Below are 14345 nucleotides of genomic sequence, written 5' to 3'. Positions count from 1 at the left end.
ATGTATTTGTTATTCCTATGAGAGTTCTTCCGTGCCTCCAACTTCATTATTTCTATCAAATGCTCCTTATTTTTATGAAATTATACCTATCCCCTAGATAGGATTTCTTCCTTTCCCTTTCCTTACCTATTCATTCAGTCATCAAAGTTTGTAATATCTCTTTCCATTTAGATCCTCTCTTTTCAATTTCTACTGTTCTCAGGCTCAATAACCACTGGTCTGACTTTTAATTTCTCTTTTTAATTTCTTAGATGAACATCAACTAAATCCTTTATTTTGCCTGGAAATGATAGTACATCTAGTCCATTCATTTCTCCACTCTTATTTCATAGTTTCTCTCTTTTCCAAACTCCAGCACCTCCACCCCAAGCTTTACACTTATCTGATAACCTTGCTTCCCATGTCATTGAATAAACAGGAGCAGTTACCAACTTCCAGCTTCCAGTCTATATACCTCCACTTACCATCTCTCCAGAATACCTGCATATTTTACTCTGCATCCTATCTAAAACCAATTGAGTAGTTCCTGTGGTAGGTAGAGCAGAAAACACTTGACCCCATCTTCAAAAGATATTTATTCCCTAGTCCCTGGAACCTGTGAGTATTTTATGTTATATGGCAAGAAGTGATTTTACAGATATAATTAAGGTTATAGACTTTAAAATAGGGAGCTTATCCTGGACCACCCAGGTGAGCTCAATCTAGATACATGAGACCTTTCTCTACTGGAAAGCAGGAGAGATGTGGTGGAGGAAAAGTCAGTGAGACTGGATGCCTGAGAAGGAGTCTGTGTGTGGTTGTTGATTAACCTGAAGGGTGCAACTTGACAAGGAAGGCAGGTGACCTTACGGAGCTAAGAGTCTCCTGGCAGTCAGCCAGTAATGAAATGGGGACCTCGGCCGTACAACCACAAAGAACTTAATTCTGCCAACTTCCTGAATGAGCTCGGAAGTGGATTCTCCCCCACAGCCTCCATACAAAAGACCAGGCTGGCCAATGCCTTAATTTTGGCTTTGTGAAACTCTGAGTAGAGGAATCAGCCAAACCTACACAAACCTTGAGATAACCCATTTGTGTTGTTTCAAGATGCCCGCTTGTGTCAATTTGTTATTACAGAACATTAATACAGATGTTATTTCTGTTTGCTTACTCTGTGATGTTGAATCTCAGTAATTCTCCCCTCTCTCTTTGGCATCATCAACTCTTCCTCTTCATTGGATCATTCTCCTCAGCATATAAAAATGACATTATTTCTTCCATCTTAAAACAAATAAATCTCTTTTGACTCTTTCTCCTCCGGCTACTGCTTTATTCCCCTGTACTCTCTATTCTTATTTATATTCCTTATCTCTCCTTCAGTTAAAACTCTGAAGAGTTTTTAGTACTTGTGTCTTCACTTTCCCTTTTTCTATTTTTCTCTTCCCATTATAATCAGGCATTTGCTCCCCACCACCCCACAGTGGTAAACTTAAAATCTACTCGAAAGAGTCACCAATGACCTCCATATGGCTAAATCTAAATGTTAAATTCTCAATTCTTGTCTTACTTGACATATATCCAGCATTTGACATAATCGATTCCTCTCTCTTCTTTGAAACACCTTTACATTCATCTTCTAGAAACACACAATTTGACTTTCTTCTAAACTCACCACTTCTCAATTTCCTTATTTGGTCTTTCTTCATTTTCTTCAGTTCTTAACATTGTACTGTCACAAGACTTAGTCCTTAGATCTCTTCCTTATCTACACTCATTCCTTTGATGTTCTTATCTAGTCTTTAAATACCATCTATATGGCCAACTCCCAAATTTAATTTGCCAATCTCGATCTCCACTCTGAAGTTCAGGCTTGTCTGTGGAAATGCTTCTGCAGTCTTTTCCATCTCGGTAAATTGTAACTTAGTCCTTATGAAGGACAAAATAACCTTGGAATTGTCTGCATAGGAAATCTCTTGTGCTTGGTGTCCTATCCTTTTAATCCATCTTTTGCTTTAGCCATTGTTCATGCAACCAGCTTTGCACGAATTTTCTGCTTGTATGTGGCCTCACTGCACTGTGTATATCTCAGTTTCTTCTCTGGTGCTCCTCTGATACCAAAGCCTGGGCTGTTTGCAATCATGTATGCCCAACAAGGAAGTAGAAGGTAGTTAGTATCCCATGGGGTCAACCCACAACCTGTGGGATATGGGAGTCAGTGGCTAAAGGTCAGCTTTCTGTCTCACAGGTGCAGGACTCATGGCTTTCTTCAAAAAAATCTCAGCTGTTGAGGCCCAACTGCCATCAGTTGTAACCAGCTGGATATTGTAACACTAGATTAGCTTTTTTCCTTTTTCCTGATTTACTTTCTCTAGTCCTCTTCACCTGTTTTCTAGGATCAATTCCTAAAATGGACCACCTGTATATAAGCTTTTTGGTTGGTCTGAGAAATGGCCTTAGAATTCAGGCAGATGCTTAGGAACTGGATCATTCACAGTTCAGATGGCGGTAAGAGCATTGCTATTGGCAGTAAGTGGGGGGTGAACAATGGCGTGCAGGAGCAGCACAATTACTCTTAACGATGGTAGATTAAGGTAAGGTACAGTTGATGGAAGGACATTAACTTACGTGTTAGTTTGAAAGGTAGAGAAGCAATAGTAACCATAATGCTTGAGAAGTAAGCTGGATTTTATTCATTGCTTCAGAAGTCTTGAAAAATATAATAACAGGCTCTAGCTGGCAAACTGTCAAATCAGAGAATGTTGTAAAAGTCAAAAGTCTCCGGGACAGAGTTTATAGAGATTTCACACTCAGTGATGTTAGAGAAATCTGTGATGAATCCCTAGAGTAATGTCCCTAAGGTTCTGGAGCAAGATCATGTATTCTACAAAATAAAAACACTAGCTGTTAGAAACATGGCTATTTCAGTGTTACCGGATCCTAGTAGAGCCCAAGCACTTGACTGTGGGACATCATGACTCTGATGATGTCCATCGTGTTTTGAATATTACCAGGTTAAGTGGGTACAGCAGTGATTTCTCTTATGATGAAAATGATACATTTGCAATGAGCCTCAAACTGGCCCAGAAACCACATTTAAATTACATTTAATATCTGACTCAGAGTCCATTGTTATCTGCCTCTATGTAGTGCCTCAGTTCATAGCTCTGGTCTCATGGGGGGTTTCCTATGACCAAAAGGAAGAGGAAGAAAAAACTTAGGCTTGGTTCCCAGATGGGTTGGCTTAATATCTTGGTCCTTGTCATAAATGGAGTGCTGCCATACAACAGCACCACTTAGGGATGGACTTAAGGATGGTAATGGAGGGAGATCTACCAAGATGACAGAACTGCAAGCAGTGCCCTGGATTGTTCGTATTTTATGGAGATATAAAATATATATGGACTCTTGGGTAGTAGTGAATAGCTAGTTGGTTAGGAACCTGAAAGGAGCAGAACTGGAAAACTGGAGATAAGGAAATTAGTGAAGAGGTTCCGTTAATGAGTAAGTGGGAACAGGAACAAAACGTGTAGATCTTTTGTGTCTTAAGGTGATGCTCACAAGAGAGCACAAACAAAAGGCTCTTGAACAACCAGTCGATTATCATGACTCATCCAGTATAGGTAAGATAGCCTCTGTCGTTGGCTACCCAATTCTTATCCTATAAATGACATGGCAATAGTGGCAGAAATAGAAGGTACACATGGGCTCTGGCTGGCATAAATACTGCCGCCATTCAATGCCCAACCTGCCTGCAGCAGAGACCAATGCTGAGACTACTTTTGTGAGGAGTCCAGCCAGCCACTTGATTGCAGTTTGATTACACTGAACTCTCTACTTTGGCAGGGAAATAGTTCTTTACCAGAATTGACGTAAACTCTAGATCTGGGCTTGCTTTCTTTGCCCAAAATGCCTCTTTCGGAATCACCATCTGAGGGCTTTCAGAATGCCAAATTTACCAGCATTGTTTTTTTCACAGCAGTACCTTAGATCAAATGACCCGTTTTGGGGGCAAGGAAATGCAACAACATGTATATGACCTTGGGATTCTCCTGGATCATGTGCAAACCTAATCCAGGGGCAGCTGGCCTGGAGGGAAGAAATAACTTTAATTAAAGAGTTATCTAAGGCACCAGTATGAGAACACACTTATAAGATTTGGGTGCTATCTTTGGAATGAGATATCTCATTTGAAGCAATGATCAAATGTGGTACTTTGTATCTAATGGAATATACAGGTGAAGGAAACGGTATGAGAGACTAGCTCCTGTCACTATCACTCCCAGTGACCCATTTGCAGAATTAGTCTCCTGTCATTGCCAGTTTATAGCTTTATTGGGTTAGAGGTCCTGGTTCCCAAGAGTGGGGATGGGATTGCTCTTATGCAGGGTGATACAATAAGGATGTCACAGAACTTCACACTGTGACTGCTGCCTGGTCACTTTGGATATTTCATGATAGTGGGTCATCGAGCAAAGAAATGAGTTATGTATTTGTTTCCATGAGGAGTTATTGTTGCTGCTACACAACAGAAGTACAAAGCAGTATGTCCAGAATCCAGGAAATTCAGTGGGATGTCTTGATGTTTCCTTGTCCAGCAATAACTATAAATGTCCAACAAAGGTGAGGCCACTAAGGACTCAGCTCCCTTAAGGGTGAAGATCTGGGTCATTCCACCAGGCAAGCATTTGAGAACTGCTGAAATGATGACCAAAAGTGATGGAAATTTACAATGGATGCTGGAGGAGGCAGCTGGAGTAGTGGCCACTGAAGCTTGTTTCACTACCCCTCCTGTATTCTTACTGTATTAGGTCTGCAGGAGAGATTGTGATCAGGTCAGAGTTTAAAAATTTTGTGACAGATTAATTTTCATGGAAAGCCTCAGTGGATCTGAATGACATATGAGGTGAGTTGTATTTGATTCTTTTGTGCCCCACCTCACATTCTCTTGGACCACATTTAACTCCAGTCATTTCTGCAGCATCCAGCTTTCTGTAAGGAAAGATTCTGATAACTCTTTGTCTCAGCCATATTCTGGATCCTGGAGTAGTTTCTGATGAAATATTAAGGGGTGTGTGTGTCTGTGTGTGTGTGTGTGTGTGTGTGTGTGTGTGTGTTAAGAATATAGGCAGTAAGTGGCTGGAGAGATAGAATGAAGGCATGAATAGTCATCATTAAGAATGAAGTTTTCTCACCTGAAAATTATATAATCGTATTAACCAATGTTACCCCAATAAACTAAATAATAATAATAATAATAATAATAATAAATTAATTAAAAAAAAAAGAACGAAGTTTTCTGATCTATGTAAAAAATTCAGGATGATAAACCAGGTCCTAGAACAACCTTTGCTTTAAAATATATTAAATTTAAAACAAAATGGTTGCCAAAACAGTTTTTGGGTTTTGCCAACTCTAAAATATTAGCAGGAATAAACAGACAGAAACGGTTTTCTAAAGATGTAGTGCTCTTAGTATTTATTTTGTTTGTCTCATTACGGGTTAAATTTGTTTGACAGAAAACTTGTATGTTTAGAAGAGCTCCTGTTGCATTTTTTGATATTATTTGACACTATTTGATGCTCAAAACAAAAAACTTTTAGTGTTTAATTTTTCCCTTTCGAAAGATGCAGTAATTAATTTTTTAAAGGATGAGTTATTCTTGAAAGAAATGGCAACACTAAAGTGTGTTAAAGACATCTTGCCCTTCAAATCTAGATATAATTTATTTAAACCCTTTTTTCTAGAGAAAATGGAAAAGGCAAGGCTGTACCTAAGATTTCTTAAGATTCTTTTTGATTTACACTCTTATTCCTCTCCGGCTCTTATCTCCACTGAATAACTTTATTCAGGATCATTTCACCATTATATCTTATGGTCTTGAGATTCTTATTGGCCAAAACAATAATCTCAGCATTTAAAAAATTTTTACAACAAAAATCTTTTTTACAATGTGTTTGTGTGCAGAAGATTTTACTGAAGTTTGAGAATACTGTTACAGTTATAAAAAGTAAAAATCCTATGGTAGACATTGGCCTAGAAGTCCCTTGTTAGTCTTTATATGCCAGGTCTGTGTTCCTGCGATAATGTGTGGTCTTCCTCTCCTCCCACTTATTCTTCTGACTTCTAATTCTTTATTTTAGTGTAGAGCAGTTTGATTACCTAACGTGTAAAGCATTAGAAAGAGAACGGACTGTTTCACCTAACTTACAAGAAGTGATTACAAATTAACATAGATAAGTGCAAAAGAAAATCAAGAGAGGGAGAGATGTAGGGGGAGTGGAGAGAGCATGAGAGATTTTGATGATTGGTAAAGCTGAAAATAGGGAAGACACCTAATATTAGTATGGGTGCAGGGAAACAAAAACAAAGACAAACACAAAAAATTAAAAAAAAATTTTTTTTAAATGCATACATTCCACACCAATAGGAAAGACTCAAAACTGTTATTCGAACAAACTAATTTTATTGTAATTATTAATATAATTGTTTTATTTTAATTTACTCTATTCCTCACTATTATGAACTATTGTAGAAATAAAATGTACTGGGAAAATATGAGTCTAGATAAAAAATAGTATGGAGGATTGAAAAGAACTGATTGAGACATTAGCAAAACCTAGTTTCTCATTCTAACTGGGTAACCTGGGGCAGATTATCTTCCTTGTCTGGTCTCTAGTTTCATCACCTGTAAAGTATGGAGGTAGGAATTCACAATCTCTAAGAATATTTCCAGCTGCAGAGGTGTCACATACAGTCAAACTAACTATTGCAAGGAGGACATGTCACTCTGATATCTGAAACCTAATATAACTTATTGTATTGGTTTTTTTTTCCCCTCTGATTGAAGCCCCATGAGAACCTCTAATGAGTCAAAGTACTTCAATAAATTCTACCTCAAAATCCTATTCTTTGAGCCTCTTATCTTCATGTGTTGATTAAACAGGTACAAGGCTAAAGGAAGGGAAACAGAAAGCATAAAATAAAAAAATGGTAGTAGATGGTTAATCTATAAACTGAATAACCCGCTGTTGAACAATTAGGAATGGACCATCCACTGTAGCTAATTGCATTCTAATTAGATATAGTTAGAAGAAGCTTTTTATTTTTTAAATTTTACTAATTGGATTTATAAGAATTGTATATCAGGACATGGGAGGATTATTATGTATCTTATATAATTTTTGCACTAAAATCCATAGTAAGTAACAATTATTTGGGGGTTATTTTTCCTCCTCTTTGTTTTATGCTTATTAATTCAATTTGGATTAAATCTTCTCAGAGAATGCATGAGACCTTTTATATATTTCAGAAAATTCAGTTTTGTGTGTAGCTATACATAAATAAATTATAAATTAGTAACACAGAACAAAGTTGGAAGTGAATCAAGTACAGGAATCGTGATTTCAGAGTACACACTTAGAAATCTAAGAGCATATTTTATATTTAATGAGTATAAAAATATATATTATAAATACATTGTGGTTTCAAAATAACACTACATTTGAATCTGTTAAAATAGTGCTTGGCATGCAATTGGTAAATTAATGATTGGGGAAAAGTGAATAATGGGAAGTTCACATTATATCAGAGTTATCCTAGTGACTAAATTAATGATTGAACATAAAATGTCAAATTTCCCATTACAGAGCAATGATTACCAACCATTTTACCACCATGGATCTTGAAGTTTGAAGAATTTTGTCTACTAAACATGATAAATTTATTTGGTAAGCAATTTCTTTTTCTCATTTTTAATAACAATGCCAAACCAGTATTGACAGCAGTGATTGCATGTTAGGTTCACATTACATATTAAGGCAATAGAGTGATTAAGAGCATGGACTTGTAATGAACAGTCATTTGGTTAAAACCCCAGTTCATTGGCTGTGAGGCCTGAGATATGTTTTTGAAAACTATTTTATTTTTGTCTCAATTTCCTTTTCTTAAAAGGGGGAAAATAATTTTGTCAACCTCATAATGTTGTTTTAAATGAATTCATGAAAAGCACCTAGAACAGTGTCTAGGACATCGCAAGCACTCAAGAAATGTTGGTGATTCCACATTAGGCAACCTGAATGCTTACACAGATTATTCCCAGTGCTCATCCGGGTAGACACCGCATGATGCTCAGGTTACAGGTGAGAGCTTGAGGCGTGTTGAGATAGGAAATAAATCACCCAATTTAACAAAGACCTGTTCAAGCCTAGAGCTAAATCTTGTTTTCCTCTTCTCTCTCTCCCTACCCCCTATATCCCTCTTTTCCTCTCTTTCTCCTTTCCTCCCCTCTTTATCGCTTCCCTTTCTGACCTGCAAGACATAATCAGTGCTGCCACTTTACATTAATATAATTCCATGCAGAATTAAAGGTGCTTGATATTTCAATTAGCCTTCCAAATTTATTGAAAGTGAAATTACCATTTCCTTTAATGCTTAGAAATATTGAAAATGGCTTAGGAAACCCTATTTCTTTCAGATTAAGAACCACGGATATAAGCAGTTTATGTAAAGGGAGCTTCCAGTTTGGTATTTCATAATTCTTAACACTTAAATTTTAGGTAAATCATTTAAATATTGTCATAAATAAGATTATGAGGGAGAAAAAAAGTCTTACTTATTCTTCAATGGAGAATTCTTGATTTTATGATTTTCTAAATGGTAAGAACACTGATGTTTTCAAAAGTCGACATGACAACTGCCTTGAGATAGAACAAAGAAAATATTTTGCAGAGATGACTCATTTCATAGACAGCCTAGGACATTCATTCTTTGTTTCTGTTTCAGAAAAAGAGTGGCAGCACCATGGCCACTGCCTGTCCTAACATTAACATTGAGGTTTATAATCCATTTTCTGCCTTTTCCTGCTGCTGCTGTTATTAAGGCTCAGGCTGGAGGGGCTCCAGGGCCACACACAGACAGCGTTCATATGTGACAGTATCTTTTATGGAGCAGAGCAAAGGGAACACACACCCTCAAGAAGGGAGGGAGCCGGAAATGAAGCAAAGCCATAGAATACCCCTCATTATCCTAACCACCCACAGAACCAGGAAATGGCAGTTCAAGTCTCCACCAACTGATGAAAGTACAAGCTGAATGATGGATAAACATGATGAAGTTAAAACAGGGTGACTTGAAGAGACTAATACAATTTTTTTTTTTTTTTTTTTAAAAGTAGAACCTACTTATTCATGTCTCTGACTTTCAGGAATGCCACTTCATCGACCTTGTCAAAACTCACCACTGGTTCTGTGCTTTAAGAAAACACCCTTGGCCTCTGAGTGCTGTTCCGGTTGATCCAGATCCAAGACTACTTTTCAAACTTTACTCTTTGCTCCACTACCCGGCAGGCACTTTCCTTCCGCTCCTTATTTTCCTGGGACTCTTTCTCTTCACACTGCTCTCCTCAGCGTTGTTGTCATCTCTCCCCCGTCCCTGCTCTTTCCTTTACCCCCCATACCGTTACTCAATCTGTTGCTTGCTTTCCTCTCTGGCCAAACATTTGACTTTTCTCTTTCAAAAGATTTTAGATTCCATGTCCTCTTTTGGAATTTCTCTTTACTGAGTGAAACAACATGGCTGTCCTCTCTTCTCATGGATTTCACTTATCTTTTTTTAAGGAGCAGCCCGGCCCTGCCCCTGAACTCATCAGGCAGCTGCCTTTGTGGTATAATTTGGCAGGGAGCCCTGTTCTCCTCGTAGCTCCTGCCTGGAGACATTGGTCTGTAAAGTTGCCCCATGAGAACTTTCCTGTCTCTGAGTAGTGTGTTAAAGTGCATAGGTCACTGATAAGGATAAAATCATAAATTAATTTATACCAAAGCTGTTGATGCTTCTCAAATCCCAAAGAATTCAGTGTCTAATATAGTTCTTCTGCATATCTGAGTAAATAAATGAAGATGATCAAGGCCAGGGGCATGAGAGTATGAAAGGATATTGAAGACAGTTTTCACATTCCTCGAAGTCTTGCTGAGAGTTGGCTCTCCTAGGGAGAAATAAATTCTTAACCCTGGATACCGATGCCAATTGCATTTGTTAAGTAGCTTGATTTTGGCTGCCATTTTCTCCACTGTTTTTGCTGCTGTCATATTTTGGCTATACAATTTTCAGAATTTTTTTTTTTTTTTTTTAACAATACCTTAAGCTCTTTGGAGTAAGTACTATGTGTATGTGAAGCTACTAAATCACTTAAAATGGCAACACAACTTTACGAAGTATTTTTATTAGTTATATAACCTTTATTAGTTTTTTTTTCACAGCTTATATATGAATTCTGAGGTGAATTTGGAAACTTTATGCCTTTTTTTTTAAAAAATAATAACTAGCTTTTTTCTTATAAAGGTAATACATGTTCATGGTAGACTCAAACAAAGAAACAAAAATAAATGGTTCGGAGGAGTAAAATCCCCTCATCCAGCCTCACTCCCCAGAGCGGTGGTCCTATACTGGGGACAATTTTGACTCCCAGGGGACATTGCCAATGTCTGAAGACATTTTGGATGTCACAGCTGGGGGAAGGAGGCAGTTGCTGCAAGCATTTAGCAGAAAGGTCCAGAGTTGCTGCAAAACTTCGTGCAACGTGCAGGATGGCCCCCATGACAAGGAATTATTCAGCCCAAAGTGTCCTTCATGCCTCTGTTGAGAGACTCTGGCCTGGAGTGACAACTACTAGCTATGTTTTGCACATTCTTCCAGAAAATTTAAAAAATATATATTTTTTCACAATGTTTTTTACACAAATGAACTGTATTTCTACTAATCTGCAACTTGCTTTTTTCCCACTTAACGACATCTTGGTTATTTTTCTATATCGATACATAAAACCTACCTCATTGTTTTTAACTTTTGAATAGTGTTCAATTGGCTTATTAGATCATATTTAACCAGCTCTTCAAGGTGGATAATTTTGTTGTCTTTAATTTTTCTCTTAGTTATAAACAATCCTGCTAGGAGAAGTTTTCTGAAAGAGAAACCACACAAAGGGCTGGACTCTGCTGGGCACTATTGGTTTTGCTTGCCTTACTTTTGCTCAAATATCTGACTTGGAAGTTAAATTCACAGTGGGAGTTTTAATCAGTTTCTCGCAGATCCCAGTTCTCTCTCCACTGTAGCACCCAGGAGTGTGGAAGGGAGAGAGAAGAGTGACCGTTTTGTGCACCACGCCACCGTGGACTTCACACAGCAGACACTTTTAATTTCTAGCTTACCAGCGAGCAAATCATGTCAGCTGTGGAAATGCTGGCTTAGGGGGCTTGCCGTATCTGAAATGTTTCCAAAACTTTTTTAAGAACCTGGATTAGTTAAAATATGCTAGAGATTCAGTCTGTCCTTTCGGTTAATAAAAACAACAACCACTTCAAAGCTAACCCCTCATTCTCTAAAGTGAGTTCAGTCCAGGATTTCAGTCAGCTGACAGATTTTGCTGCTTTCTATGTCTATTTTCCTTTTGGATTAGAAAAGTGAGGTGCTACATAATACCCATTGGTTATAAGGAGAACATGTAATTCACAAGCACACACAGTGTTGCTATTGATGGTGTAGGGATGCTCACACTGTTCATTTAAGGTCAGTGTTATTTTCATGACCCCAAAGAGGAGGCTATCACAAGGAAAATACTATGTAACGATTTCCACTTTGCAAGAACATGACTAACCCCAAGTCTAGTACCTTCCAATTCTTGAACTATCCCTTGGATTTATCTCTTTCATCTCACTTCAAGCAGCATGGAATGTAATTTTCTTTCCAATCAGTCTCTGCTACCTGTGTAAAAATGGATCAAAATTCATAACTAAAGGAACTACTTTGAAAGAAAAAAATGACTGCTTTAAAAATCTTTGCTTCCCACCTATAGGGGTTGCAACATTTTTTTTAAAACATGTATTTATATTTGTTGTTACACTTTAACCTGTTTACATCATTTCTTGCTACATTTTGCCCTTGGCAACAAGCAGCAATCTTCACATAAACAACTTCTAGCTTTTTCCATAGAGATAAAAAATAAAAGAGCAAAAATGACCAGCTCTCTTGTAAGGCCTCAAATATAAACAGGATTATTTTTTTAAGGGCTCCCGTAGAAACTTCTGTAAGTAGCTTAGGTTGTGAGGATCTGGTGCTGGGATCATCGGCTCCCTGGTTAATGATTTTGCTGTGCATTCCATACAGGTTTTCTAATGAATGTGACATGAAAGGCCACATGGGAGGGGTAAGCAGAGTCCAAGAGTCAGTTATTGCTTCCTCTGCCAATGATTTGCTTAGTGACTGATTAATTCACTCATTTCTTCCATCTGATAAAGTGATTTGACATGAAGAAGAATTGGCCAAATTTTCTTATCTTCTCAGGAGCCAAAAGCTATAAAGACAGGGGAGTCAGAAGCTATAAAGACAGGGCTGTGGCCAAATCTACTTTCAACTGTTTCTCTATAAACTCTTTGTGAGGGAACATTTATGAGGACTCAGCTGTTAAAGATGACCCAAAGAGAAAGTGCATAATTATGAAGACAGCAAAGTAAATGGGGCAAAGGGAGTTAACACAAGAAGACCCGGTTAGAAAAGAATGAGAATGTGCTAGAAGTTTTCTTCATTTGGCTGTGAACTTTCCTTACCTTTGAACAACTTCATGTTTTAGAACTCATGGCAGAAGTTTTTTATAAAAGAGTACGAAGAAAACATAAATAAAAATAAGTAAATAAATAAATGGGTAGGAAGATTGTCCATTATGTCTAAGAAAGAACTATTTTTTTTATATCCCTTTTTCTGGAGATTAAAAGTCTGAGAGATTCTCACCTTGAGATGTACACAAAGTTCAGTCAACTATATCCCACTCCAGCGCCTCCACCAAACTTTTTTAGATGACTTTTCTCACAGGGTCATTTGTTAATTATTGTAATATTACATGGCGGCATCACCCCCAAATTATTTGGATTTGTTATATTTCACAGTCCTTAAGTGGTATTAAATAGCTCAAGTGATAGGATGTCCTCTTCTTAAAATCCTACACCATAGTTTAGAATGGTGCTTTGCAGATGAGTTAGCCTCATTAAAATTAATGTTTTTAAGTTTTGGAGAATGATAAAGATGAAGAGCAAAAAAGGATAACTCCTTGTCCTGCTTCTTGCCAGCACATCATCATCTTAAAAAAAAAAAAGTTCTCTTCATTCTCTGCTTAAGTGCTAAATGAACTGAGTTCTTAACAAAACAAATAACTTCTCTGGGCAATCCAGGTCTTTAAGTTTACATGCCTAGAGGGTTGCATAAAAATAGTATGCGCTGAAGCTTCCAGTGAAGTTATTTTTTCTAACAGAACAATTTGTGAAGATTGAGACTGAAATTACAGCTTGGACATTGTAATGCATTGAAATTCCCTTCTACTTCACTCTAAATAGCGTTGTACTATATCCAATTGCGGGGATGGAATAAAATTGCCACAGGAGATTTCTGAGTATCATTCTTATGCCGAAATGCTGCCTGTTACACATGGAAACTTCATGATGGGAAAAGGTAGCAAACCAAGGTGACATTAACTGAGTTAATGCTTTGTGAATTATCACTCTTATTAACAGAAGGGAACAAATTTTCCATTTTTTGTATATATTACAGCATGTGTATTTATACTATTACACATATACATGTTAATCTATATATTGTTTTGATTAGTTTGCTCACAGGTATTATATTTTTGTTACTAAAAGCTGTGTCATCTGTGTCATAAAGACATATTCCTATAACCCTTTAAAATTAAAAGCTTTGAGTCAAAAGGAACTTTCAAAACTTACTTTTTTTTCACCAGAGACAGACCAAATTTTCCATTGTCACGAAGCAGTTATGATTTGTAAACGTAATTACCAGTGAGGTCCTGGAATGAGAAATTAGGGGAATTCAAATTAGTTTTTAAAAAATAGCCTCCAATTTATTATATATTCTCTGCAACTATTAGCGGCTTGCTTTCCCTTAATATGCAAGTGTCCCTGTTTCCAAGATTTCCCCACAGCCATGTATCTTCTGTTCTGTTTCTAATGCCTCAGTTGTTTTCCTGCCTATTTGTCAAAAGGGTCTGCTATGAGCATACGCTATCTTTCTGAATGTTAAACATTTCCTATATTTGGTTCACTTTTTTGTAAGCTATCATAAAAACCTATGTTCGTATTATTTACTTCTTGATTGACTGATGTGGTTACTTTTCAAAGTTAATGTCATTAACAATGGGCCAAATTATTATGTACCTTCTGATATGATATACATCCACTTTGTGGCATTTCTGCCAAAAGTGCATATTCTGAATCTAATCATGAACAACAGACAAACCCAATTTGAAGCACATTTTAAACACAAAGAAAGGCCAAGTAGCTATTCCAGGTTAAAGAAACATGACCATT

The 14345-nt window shown here is 37.2% G+C and overlaps 1 long non-coding RNA gene across 2 annotated transcripts in view; it reads left to right on the top strand.

Annotated features, from left to right (window-relative positions):
- The window catches only part of LOC105294685, a 194255-nt gene that overhangs the window by 78971 nt on the left and 100939 nt on the right, over positions 1 to 14345 (top strand). Inside the window, exon 2 of one of the 2 annotated variants that reach the window (XR_002781286.1) lies at positions 7626 to 7706. The exons of the other annotated variant lie outside the window; for it this stretch is intronic. This is a non-coding gene — a long non-coding RNA (uncharacterized LOC105294685). The remainder of the gene's footprint in view (positions 1 to 7625; positions 7707 to 14345) is intronic. 2 annotated transcript variants of the gene reach the window in all.

Source organism: Pteropus vampyrus, unplaced genomic scaffold, assembly GCF_000151845.1.
Source record: "Pteropus vampyrus isolate Shadow unplaced genomic scaffold, Pvam_2.0 Scaffold92, whole genome shotgun sequence".
NCBI classification, from domain to species: Eukaryota; Metazoa; Chordata; class Mammalia; order Chiroptera; family Pteropodidae; genus Pteropus; species Pteropus vampyrus.
The sequence above is the reverse complement of the archived record's forward strand: the minus strand, read 5'-3'. Positions and strand labels throughout refer to the sequence as shown.